The 12,935-nt window shown below is 40.8% G+C and overlaps 1 protein-coding gene across 7 annotated transcripts in view; it reads left to right on the forward strand.

Moving 5' to 3' along the window:
- Positions 1-1,587: 1,587 nt before the first annotated feature.
- The window catches only part of WDFY3 (WD repeat and FYVE domain containing 3), a 281,383-nt gene continuing 270,035 nt past the window's right edge, over positions 1,588-12,935 (forward strand). For all 7 annotated transcript variants that reach the window (XM_066281026.1, XM_066281031.1, XM_066281029.1 and 4 more), the window contains exon 1: positions 1,588-2,234. The gene's annotated coding sequence lies outside the window, so the exon portion shown is untranslated. The remainder of the gene's footprint in view (positions 2,235-12,935) is intronic.

The following is a 12,935-nucleotide window of genomic DNA, read 5'->3' on the forward strand; positions in this document are numbered from 1 at the left end:
CAATATTTTTGAGTGAAGAATTTTGTGTTTTGACTGGAGAAGCACAAAATTTAAAGAATACTAAAAGGCCAAAAAGAAAACACACACACAGATTACCCCCCACACACACACACACTACATAGGTGCTTTGTTTTCTTATAATTTATTCCAAGGTGTATTATATAAAAGTCTCAAAGACTTTATATGGGTTTAAAAGTTTTAGATGCTAATGCAGGTTGTTGATTTCAAATAGAAGAATTACTGGTATTGAAAGATGGCAAGTGAGATCTGGAAACTAACTGGGCACAGGGTACTTAGTGTGGACCAAAGCAAAAGATTAGCCACCCACCTCCCAGCCTGCTAAAGTATACTAATATTTTTATTGGAATATATTTTTAGGTTTGTTTTGACGGGTTTTTTTTGTCAAGTGAACTTTGAAACACATTTTTGAATTTTAGTTTTAAGCTAAAAAAAAAAGACTCATTTTGAAGTAGAATCTAAAACTACATTTAAAAACATTTCTCCCCAAATTTGGCTTGTTGAAGAAAATGACCTTTGAACACATTTAGTCATCTTCTGAAATGGCAAGGTTTTTTTTTGATAGCCACTGTCCCAAAGAAGCAAAAACTGTGACGCTCGCCCCCCACCCCTACCCTCCCCAACACACACTTCACAAATGTGCTCACATATCACCTGTATTTGTCAGCAGAGCTGAACCTTGTAGCTATCGGTAAGTGAATCCTTATGAATGAGTGCAATCTGCCAAAGGCAAAGTGGCTAAAAAAAAAAAAAAAAAAAAGCAAGTCCAGCTTGCTTCATTCTTACAAGAGGAAATTCACAAGTTTCTGTAGATTGCAGTGTTAGGAAAAAACAAGTCTGCCATTAGAACAATGACCACTTCCCCACTCGAAGCATGGCTAAGGGATTCCACTCAGTAATTGCTGACTCAGTTTGCCTCCATTGCCAGAACTGAAGCCTGCTCCAAACTGTCCACTGGATCGATTAGGAACGAACGGCAGAAGACAAACTGACGATCCCTTAGCGGTCCCAGGTTTACCAAAGCGTGCTAATTTGGTCTAAACTGCAAAGGTATAAATAATGTCCTTTACAGGGAGGAAGGAAAACCCGAAAATCTTAAGGTGACCGGTTCAAGGTCATCTTGGAAAGCCAACATCTGAGACTGGGCTCTTCAACTCCTCGGTCCAATAAAGGACCGGAGGCAAACGCGATACTGCCCCGGAGTTTCAGTGCTGCGTAGTAAAAGCGCGAGCGGGGGCAGTGCTTTTGTACTCGAGCTCGAGTGGAACGAGCGCAGCCTCCCGCCCTTCAGTCGCCGTCTGACGGCAGCCAGCAAACGGGTGCAGGTTAAGGAGAGCAGAGCCAGCTGTCCTTTCTCGGCTGAGTCTCGGGCGGCAGAAACTGGAATCGAGGAGAGCGAGGACCGCGGAGAGGGCACGGGGTGGGAGACAGAGCCCGGAGCAGCAGAGCCCGGGGCAAGGGGCGGGAAGTCGGGCGTGCGCGGCGCGTGGGGAGGGCAGAGGGGCAGGGGTGCAGCCGTGGGCCGAACTCAGCCTCGGAGCAGTCGGCGCCCGCCGCCCGCGACAGGGGGCGAGACCGGCCCCGGAGGGCGGGGGGAGCGGGAAGCAGGGGAGGGAAGGAAGTAAGGAAAGAGGAAGGAAAGGCAGGAGGGGTAAGAGGAAGAGCGGCTGCAATTTCATTTCTGCGGCCGGCTCGGTAGGAGGAGCAGGAGGGGAAAGAGGAGGATCCAGATCAGTCCGTCAGGCAGCCGGCGGGAGGTGGGGAGACTGGAGGAGGAGGAGGATTAAAGATGGCCACCAACAGCTGCGGGGAGCGGCAACAACCCCTCACTTTCTGGGATGGTCCCTGCGGGTCGGCCCGGCCTTGATGGAGAGGAGAAGCTGGAGGAGCGCCGAGGCTGAGGCGGCGGCGGGGACCCAGCGAAGAGGAGGGCGCGGGGACACAGGGACCAAGGCAGGAGAAGAGAAAGGCGGCGGCGTCGCTGCCCCGGCCGCCTAGCGCTGCTGCCCCCCGGCGGACCGGTTCCCGCACCTCGCGGCCGCAGAAACCTGCCCGGCCCGCGGGCCGGCCCCGCACCGCACCGCACCGCTGCTCCCGCGCCCCCCGCCGCCCCTTCCCGTCGCCAGCGTGCCCCGGGCAGGAAGCCCCGGCCGCCGCGGTCCCCGCTCCCGGCCAGGCCCGCCTCGCCTCGCCGGCCCTCGCCCGCCCACCCTCCGGTGAGTGCCCCCTGCCCGCCGCCCTCCGCGCCCGGCTGCCGCGGCCGCTTTGTTTGTGCGGGGCGGAGGCGCTGCCCACTCGTGGCCCAGAGCCCGCTGCCCCTGGGGACAGGCCGCGGCCCAGCTGCCGTCCTCCCCCGGGATAGCGCTGCCCCGAGCCGCCGTCGCCACCGCCATCTGGGCCGGTGGCCTGGCCTGTGTCCTGCACTGCAGCCTGGAGAGGGCGCCGTCGCGGCGGGGTCGGGGTCGGGGTCGGGGTCGGGGCCGGGGTCGGGGCCGGGGCCGGGGTCGCGCGCGGCGGGCGGCGGGGAGCGCTGCCGGGCTCTTTCGGGAGCTGGGGGAGGAGAGGGCTGGACGCTGCGGCTGGTAAGCAGCGGGGGCGTAACCTGGCGGCCCAGGAATTTGGGGTGGGGGGTCTGGCCCCGCGGGGTCTCCGCTCCCGGAGCCCCCAGCGCCGGGCGCCGCTGAGCCAGGCCTCCATCCCTCGGGCGCTGTCTCCAGGGCTGCGGGCCCCTCCTGGCTTCTTCTCGAGCCCTGTTGTCCACCCCAACGCCCTAGGCTGGAAACACTTGATTTATGGAAGGAACCAGATACGCTTCTCGGTTGTGTGTTTGCCCTTTTATTATCTTGTACAGAATACATGGTTACCGTGGAGTTTTAAAAGCAGATAGGACCTTTCCGACCAAAAGCCATTTGGCCCACCTGGCCAGTGTTTGATCCTCAAGGTTCAGTGTTTCATTGATTTTTACCATTAAAGTCTGAGACCTACAGTATGAGGTCTCCCTTTCACTGGAATTATCTGCTAAAAATTGATTGAAAGGTTGTTTACTATATATGTGAACCCTTGCCTCGACTTCCAGTGCTTTAAAAATGGTTGTTTCCTGCGGGAAAATGGTGCTAATGCATAGGGAAAACTATTTTTTTGTTCAGTAATGGGCATGAGTTGGTTAGTGCCAACTGGATATTGTGGTCTGAAAATCAAACACTTAAACCTTTTGCTTTGACAGCACATTTTCAGGTTGGGGTTACTTGATAGGAGGTTGAGAACATCAGGCTTTATAACAAATAAACAACATAAAACAGAAACAAAAACATATTGACTAATTAAAAAATCTAGGTGTAATATAATGTATAGGTGTAGGATAAAATAAATCCAGCTGAAAAAGAAAAATAAAACTTTATCATGGGACTCAGCATAGGATTAGCATAGTATGTTTTTTATATTTAAAAATACATATTGTATTATACTTATTTGAGAATTCTTCCTACAGTCTGAACATCAGGATTGCATTTACACTTTGAACCATTCTTTCTCAAACAGGTAGAAATACAGGTTTTTACTACTAGTGTTTCTGAGTTGAAATTGATTCATGTAAAATATGTTTCTAATTTAAATTTTCTGCAAAAATAGAGAAATGATTTAGGAAAACGTTCTGTCTGGTCTTATCTGTTTTTTTAAAAAGAGTAAATGACTGTGTATTTCAATATTAGTTGGATTCTCTACTTTGAAGATTCTTAAATTACACTGCCCAACTTTGCAGTTTTAAGAGTTTACATCAGGCATTCTTTTTTTCATGCAAGTGCTTTTAGATTAGAAGGTCCTTGAATCCTCAAGTTATGTGCAGAATATAGCATATACAGGCATATCTCTGAAATATTGCAGGTTTGGTCCCATACCTCTGCAATAAAGCTAGCCACAATCTTTTTGCTGGTGGAGAGCCTTGCGTATAATTTATAAAAAAGAGTAACATCTGTGAAATGCAATAAAATGAAGTACAAAAAAAAAAATTGAGATATGCCTTTATATCCATTTTTGAGGGGATAAAGAATCCTTAGAGTCATCACATTCTCGAAAAGATCTGTCTCCACAAAAGATTATGAACTTCTCGGTATATAAAAAATAAATCTGTATTTGGACTGTTAAATTTCTTAGAATTAGATTTGAGAATTTCTATCTTTTCAGTTATGTCTAAGAAATGTTATTGACAGTTTGGTACATAGAAATTGTTTCTCATGCTCTCTCTGTTAATTTTGTTTTACAGATGAGGAAATAGATCTTGGCGAGATGCTTGTTTAAAGTCACAGACACTGGTGGGCTAGCATTTAACCCCAGACTGTCTAGCAGGGGTAGTCAACCTTTTTATACCTACCACCCACTTTTGTATCTCTGTTAGTAGTAAAATTTTCTAACAGCCCACCGGTTCCACAGTAATGGTGATTTATAAAGTAGGGAAGTAACTTTACTTTATAAAATTTATAAAGCAGAGTTACAGCAAGTTAAAGCATATAATAATAATTATTTACCAAGTACTTTATGTCGGATTTTCGCTAAGTTTGGCAGAATAAATCTTTATAAAATAAGTTACTACAGTTAAATCTATCTTTTTATTTATAATTTGGTTGCTCTGCTACTGCCCACCATGAAAGCTGGAATGCCCACTAGTGGGCGGTAGGGACCAGGTTGACTACCACTGAGTTAAAGTCAAAGCCAGCACTCCTGACAATAAGGAAAGCTACACTAGGTTTTGAGTCAATGATAGTGTTTGCTTGATTTGAAAACGAGTAATTGATGTTTTGTTCACAATTGAAAAGTGCATCTGAGATGATCCAATACATAACATAATGGAATTTCAGAACCACTGACTCTGAGTAGGCAGTGACCTTAGTGATTAAACCTCTCTCAATAATACTAATCTGAAATCATACCCAAAGTAAGGTAATTTCTACAGCATCCTTGGCAGGATCATCCAGGCTCTGGTTTTCATACCTCCTGTGATTACAAGCTCACTTCTTTTTTTCAACATATTGAATCTTTTTCTATTTGTGAGTTAAAATCTGCCTTCCTGGTATTTCCACTGATGAGATCCAGTCCCTCCTGTTTGTGCATAATGCATTTAACTTCCAGAAATGAAATAATAGGTAAATGACTCCTAATTGTTTTATAGTCAGGTTTATTGAAGTATAATTTACATGCATTAAAAGTTTGGCAAATATATACAATTGGATAATCATCACCGCAATCAAGATACAAAACTTTCTTATCACACCAAGTTTTCATAGTGCATTGTAGTTAGTCCTTTCCTTGTACCTCTGTCACCTGGCAACCGTTAACTAATTAATGCCCTTATAGTTTTGTCTTTCCTGGAATATTATGTAAATTAAATCATACAATATGTAGTCTCCTGTGTCTTCTTTCACTTGGCATAATGCTTTTGATATTCATTAAATTGTTGCTTGTCTGGTGGTATGCTGATAAATATTGTAACAACTTGCTCTCCACAGGAAAAGAAATCTCAGATTTGTAGCATTTGTTAATTTTTGCACTGTTAATACTCTAATCAGGGCCTATATTAAGCTACCTAAACCAGCTGACAAAATTCCTATAAATTGAACAAGTGAACTTGACTAGAAGGAACCGCTGAGCTAAAGCCAGCCCAGAATTCCTGTAACTTTAACAGTGAGTTCTCACCAGCTGGTACCAGCCCACTCTAGCACCCCACTGAGATTTTTCCTTTGTGTTGTTGAGTGGCATCCCATTATACTGCAGTACCACAATTTGTTCATCTGTTCATGAATTGGACATTGCAATTCCCAGTTTTGGTCAATTGTGAATAAAACTGCTGTAAACAATTATATACAGGTATATGTGAGGGACAATTGTTTTCAGTTTTCTTGGTGACCTAGGAGTGGTGTTACTGGGACCTAAGATAAGTGTGTATTTATCAATATCAGTAACTGTGTATTGTACTACTAAACTGCATTCTAAAATGACTACCATTTTGCATTTCTGCCAGTAGCAATGTAAGAGAATTACAGTTCTGCATCCTTGTCAGCACTTAGTATTGTCAGTTATTAAAATTATAGCTCAGTGATTTTCAACCTTTTTTATCACGTGGCGCACATCAACTACTTATTAAAATTATGTGGCACCTGACAAAACAAATAGGTATAATTTTGATTTGTTCACACTGAACAGCTATTGTTGTGTTGGCTGTTGTCATTTTTCAGTTGACAGTCCAAAAGGAAAAGTGGTCAGTGCCCCTGACTAGTCAGGTGTTGCTTGTTTTAAAAATTCTTGCAGCACACTGGTTGAAAGTCGCTGTTAGTGCCGTTTGTTATTTATGTAGTGGTTTTCTTTAATGATTTTGACTTCTTTTTTTAAAAAGACTTTATTCATTTTAGAAAGGATATAGAGAGAAAGAGAGAGAAAGAGGGAGAGAGAGAAGGAAGGAGAAGCAGGAAGCATCAACTCCCATATGTGCCTTGACCAGGCAAGCCCTGGGTTTCGAACTAGCGACCTCAGCATTCCAGGTTGGTGCTCTTTTCACTGCGCCACCGCAGCTCAGGCATGTTTTTGACTTCTTAACTCTTATTTTCAGTAGTATTCGAACCAACATAAAAGTTTATGACAGACATTGCTAAATAAGCCCTTTGGTCATCAGTCATGATCTCACTATGAAGGCTATGACACTTATAGGATGTTTCTTGAGTTTCTTATTGTGCAGTTATCTTTCATGTGATTAGAATTGCTTTTTTAAAAAAGGATCATCATTAGGGAATTCTAACACTTAGCTGTTTACATACACTTCTTAAAATGTGGCTTTAAAAAAAAAAGCTTGATAAGCCTGACCTGTGGTGGCGATGTGGATAAAGCATCGACCTGGAAATGCTGAGGTCGCCGGTTCGAAACCCTGGGCTTGCCTGGTCAAGGCACATATAGGAGTTGATGCTTCCAGCTCCTCCCCCCTTCTCTCTCTGTCTCTCCTCTCTCTCTCTCTCTCTCTCTCTCTCTCTGTCTCTCCCTCCCCACTCTAAAAAAAAAAAAAAAAAGCTTGATAACATTTGGTTCTTTAAGGAATATTTAGAATTTAAAAAATTCTCGTTATAAAGCATGTCTTCAAATTTACTGCTTAGCTCTAGATTCACATAATCCAACTGCTGATCTGGACATAGCCACTGAGATGTTCCATAGGCATGTCAGCCTCAGTATGACCAAACCTTAGTTCATAACCTTTCCCCCCAGTCGTCTTCCCTCCTGTCTTCTCAATTTCGGTTCATGCCGTTTTACCTTCCCTGTCACTAGATGGAGGCCTAGCAGTCATCTTCGACTCCTCAGTCCTCCGTATACAGTTAGTTAAGCACCAGGTCAGGTCCAGTAGCTTCATTCTCCTAAATATGTCTCCTGTTCAACCCCCTCCTCCTCAAAGGCTGTTATTTCTCTACTGAATTATTACAGTGGTCTTCTAAATGTGCTCCTTACCTCCACCCTCACCCCTTTTCATCAGTTCCCTTCACATCTTTTCCAAAACGAATTTTTTTTCTTTTTTTAAATTTTGAATATTATTGTGATATTTCCAATATGTGTTTTGTTTTGTTTTTTTCTCCTCCTGTTTAAAATCATTTTATAGATTCTAAGTTATTACCAAAGAGCCGTTAAAGCATTGGGTCTTGGTGTCTACATAACTCTGTATGACCTGGCTTCAGCTTCTCCAGTCTCACCTCTTAACAGCCATTCTTTGAAAAAAGATTTGTATCTGCTCTGCCCAGTGCTAGGTGATGGAGTTAAATCAAGCAGTTTAAATTCTAGTGGGAGGACAGACTGCAGATGTAATAAGTGCCACGGAGAAACAAGGCCGGGTAGGGGTGTTAAGGGAGTTTTCGAGTCCTGAGATGTGGGTGGGTTTGCCATTTAGAGGGACTCTATGACAAAGCCTCTCTGCTAAGGTGACCTTTGAGTCTAGACTGGAAGCATTTGATGGACTGAGAGTTTTAGATTTGAGAGAAGGGCAGGTGCTAAGGCCCTGAGGTAGGAGGGAGAACAGGCAGGGGTTGGCTGGAGGGAGCTGAGAGCTGAGGTCTGGCTGTTGGAGGTGCTGGCAGACTGTGGAGTCTAGTGTAAGGACTTGAACTTCTGGACTCAGTGAGTTTGATCCTACAATGTGCCCTGGGCATAGACAGAGATACATTCGTGTCTCCTACTTGCAGTTTCTGAAGTGTGCCATCCTCACCTGCTCCTGAGCCTTTCCTGCTCCCTGATGAGTGCTTGGTTGTCTCTCCTGTTTCCTTAGCATCCTTTGTTGTACCTCTATTTACTAGCTGTTTTATTTGTTTCCGCTCCCTAGACTGAGTTCCAAGAGTTTATTTTTAACTTCTGAATTCCTATTTCACTGAGTTAATGTCTGTTAAATTATGGAATTGCTGAAAATAGGATGAACCATTGAAAACCAAGTAGGAGATAATCCAGCAGTGTTGTGTAATGAATGACTACTGGTTCATATGGATGTGGATTCTGTCAGTTTTGCTGCCCATGTACATTTAGTGCCAGGGCAATGAGCCATGCATAATAGGTGCTCAGTAAATACCTAGTGAGTGATTGAGTGCACATCTGTATGTTAGCCTCTGCTTTTTTCTTTTCCTTAAATATATGGGCAAGCTTACCCCAAACCCCTTACCATGTTTCCCTGTGGCCTTATCCCTCCTGTAATTGCATGCTCAAGAAATACCAAATACTTAGGAAATTCATTCATTCATTATAAACAAATGTAATCATAAAGAAATGTAGATAACTTCTCTCCAAGCTAAATATTAATAGATAGGGTTTATTGCACAATGTTTTGGTTCATTCACATTTCTGTTTTCCTTTCACTGGTAAGAATTTTTTGAGGTTATTTTCTTACTGGCCTTCATAGTCATTAATAAACACTGATAGGTCTAGAATATCATTTCTGTAAATAACTTGATAGGAGCCCTGCTGAGTGTGAGAAGTCTAGTACCAGAAATAAAGTCAACTGTATTTCTTAGTGTGTTTTATGTGGTTGAACAAGAAATTATAGTTGGTTTATTTACCTAAGTGTGCTTTGGGTTTTTTGTTTGTTTTGTTTTTGTGTGTATGTGTGTGTGTGTGCTCATTACTAAGACTGTAGAAGTGTCAGGCCCCAGCATACATCCTTGAACCTTGGAGCACCAGGTATCATTTTAAGCCTAGAAATGTTACCTATAACTCCAGTTCCCTCAGTCCTTACCTTACAGGCTTCCATGTCCTGTCTGATCCTCCAGTCCCTGCATGGCTTTGAGCCTACAGGGGCAGGATGTTGGGAGATCCTAAGTGTTGTATCTGCAGAAGCTGTAAGACTTGCGGCGAAACATTTAAAGTAATGTCTGTTAGTGATAGGAGTAATTTTCCCTCCATTTTTGGTTAATCAGTGGACTGTATTGTGTATAACATAACAAATACTGGATTGTTAATCTTCCATAGTATTGTAATACATTGTGACAAGCCTAGTGATTATATGCCCTGTAGTTTTATTTAGTATATGAAATATTATATATACTTTATGTATCCTTGCCCACTTAAATGTGGGTACTATTTGTATTTTGACCAATTACATTGTAATTTTGCTAAGTGCTGGCTGAGTTGTTGCTTTTTTCATTTTTTTAATTGTTACTGTTTTAATGGTTATGTTTGAGTAGGGCCTTGGTTTTATTTCTTTTAATAGAATGGTTTTCTTAAATCAAGGGAAATTATTAACAATTTAGGTTTAAGTTTTCTCCCATAAAGTTTTAAAAAATTTTTGTCACTTTCTATTTGTATATATAGTAAGTAGTATATTAATTAGTATTGATTTGGTATAATGTTAGTGCATCTAGTTATTTTAATATTAATAAGTCATTGTTTTATGATATTCCATAAAAGAGCATGATGATCAGGTGCTGCATTATCTGAGCAAGCTTGTGACTTGAGAGTGTACTATCATTATACTGATCCAATAGCAGGTACTTCTAAGCCTTGAGAAAACAATCCCCATGTAAAGAGCTACTGAAATTACGCATTTTGGTAGGTTGCAAGCTTAGATCAGTAACTTTAAATCAACTAGATATATGTGAAGCCACAGTGGATTTAAAGTACTGTAATTGTATTTTGGGGTTTAGAAGACTATTGAGTGAATTTTTATTTTTTAAGATAAACTAAGTATGGCTTTTTGATTCTTCTGTTTGTGGCCTAATTTAAGGTATTCATTAGTACTACTTATAAAAGTTAAGTGCGTACTGATTTATTTCTTTCTTTTACATTTTTATTAATTTTAGAGAGAGGGAGAAACATCTATTTTGTTCTGCTTATTTAAGCATTCATTGGTTGAAACTTATATGTACCTTGGCATGTCAGGATGATGCTCTAGGCAACCCACGTCAGTGCCTCTTTATAATGACACTTTCAGAGACCCAGAAATTAAGAGTTTTGTTTGTTCATTTAGTGTGTGTATGTGTGTGTGTGTGTGTGTGTGTGTGTGAGAGAGAGAGAGAGAGAGAGAGAGCGAGAAAGAGAGAGGGAGAGACAGGAGGGAAGAGAGAAAGACGAGAAGCATCAACTTGTAGTTGTTGTCACTTTAGTTCATTACTTCTCAAGCCAGAGACCTTTGGGCTCAAGCCTGCAACCTTGGGGTTTCCAACCTAGGTCCTCAGCATCCCAGTTTGATGTTTTATTCACTGCGCCACCACTGGTCAGGTCAGAAAGTAAGAGATTTAAATTCTTGGATCTCTGCTATTTTTAGAGAGCTGTGTTACTTGGAACAGGTTGCCTATCCTGTCTGGCCTCTGTTTTGTCATCTGTTGACAGCCCTTTCCACACCAGATTCATTAGGTAATAGTGATAATTATGTTCTGACACTAATTCTTTTAACTTTCCTGGTACTTATGTTAGAGAGATGATGTTACAGCATGTTACAGGGTGATTTCTGAAATGTGTAATAGGTATGTCTGCAACACTTGATTAATCTTCTACATTTTAAAATATCAAACCCAGCTTCCTCTTCCTGTATAGTGTTTCTTCCTAGCTTGTTTCCTCTGCTCTCCAGCCAGTATGGGTTTAAGCGAGGCCAATTAATTTAATATTAGCCTAAGAAAAAAATAGGACTCTGTTATATAATCATTATCTGATATTAAAAAGTCATGCCAAAATAATTTAGCATTATCTGCTATTTTTTTTTTAAGGAGGAACAACTAATTTTTTACCTGGAGAGAACCTTGTGGGTTTATTGCCTTGCTCTAAGTAAAGCGTTCACATGCCTAAGTTTTACTTTACAAATTGCATAACTTAGGAAGTGATTAATTGTTGTATGTAGGACTCAACACTTTAAAAAGAATCCCACATTTATCTTCTCAAAATATCCAGTCTCTTAGATTTTCAAGGTTTGTGTTCAAAAAAACAACTTGTTTTAATTTCTCTAACATTTATCCAAACTGCATTACCTTATTGATCTATTTAAATTTTGAAATAATTATAAACTCAGGAAGTTGCAAAAATTACGGGAAGAGTTCCACGTAAACTTCACCCATTACTCTTCACCCACAAGTTACATCTTACATAAATGTAGTGCAATACTGACTTGTATTTCTTTGCCAAAAGCATAATGGTCTTTTTTATTTTGAAAATGTTGACAAATATAAGAATGTTGTTGATATTTTTGTTTTTAGAGGGTGAAGAGGTTAGCATGTACAAATTCAGATTCTGTACCTTGTTCCATAGACAGCACATCAATGATATGTTATTCCCTGCACTTGATGAAAAGGTTACTTACAGGTAATCATGAGGTAGTATATTCACAGCCTTAGATATACACGTGTAAAATTTCAAATACATGGCATTTTTCTTTGCTGGACTTCTTTAATTACTGCTTACTGGGAAATTTTATTCTTGCATGTAATAATACAAAGAAAGAATAATTGAGCAGTTAGTCAAGAGATATTAACTACCTGTTATCAAGGTGTTGATTATAGAAGACATTTTGGAGCAGGGGTGTTCATAGTGTAGTCGAATAAATGGCTATAGGGCGTTACCCCATAGTATGTAATGTATTCAACAAATTTTATTCTTTCTCTAACACATGGACATAAGCATGTAATTGACCTCGAGTAAACATTGAGTGATTGAATGTACTTATGTAATAAGCATGTTGTCAGAAAATTATGTAAGCCTTAAGAAAATACATGTTTACTGTCACTCCTAGGAGTTCTAAAACCACTCATTATCAAGTGAAAGAATGATAATACCTGTTTTATTATGTTTATTCCCTTTGCTGTAGAAAACCCTCAGTAAATTAATAATCAGATTTCCTTGTTTAAAGCCTGGGTCTTTCCGATTCTGAAGCCCAAATTCTTTTCCAATGGCACATGGTTCATTAAAACACAGTATTAGGTGATTTAGAAGATGATAAATGCCATAGTTAAGTAAACAACTATGAAACTAAACTCTATCTCAGTTATTTTTAGAAAAATTTTGTATTGATTGCCTAATAATTTTATTTCACTTGATTTGTTGATATAATAACTAGTGACTGAATTATATCAACTGTAAGAGATTAAACTTGCTCTTTGAACCTAGTTCTTATTACCTAAAATGTCTATATACTGTAAATAGACTCCTAAATTATGCTATAATGTATATTAATAATTCTAAATATTTTTTCCTAAATATTCATGAAATATCTTACTGTGTGCTGTATTGGGTACTATGAGAGTTACATGGATAGTTCTGCTCTCAATAGCTTTATAATATAGTGGAGGTAAGATAGATGCATAAATAATTGAATAGCATGTAATTAGTCTGTTTGAAAAGTACTGAAGTTTTATGGACACTTAATAAGTAGAAAGATTACTTTTAGTTGAAATGATTAGGGAATTCCTTAGATGTTTGATCAGGGGGAT

The sequence above is a fragment of the Saccopteryx bilineata genome, chromosome 5 (genome assembly GCF_036850765.1).
Source record: "Saccopteryx bilineata isolate mSacBil1 chromosome 5, mSacBil1_pri_phased_curated, whole genome shotgun sequence".
In the NCBI taxonomy this organism is placed as follows: domain Eukaryota; kingdom Metazoa; phylum Chordata; class Mammalia; order Chiroptera; family Emballonuridae; genus Saccopteryx; species Saccopteryx bilineata.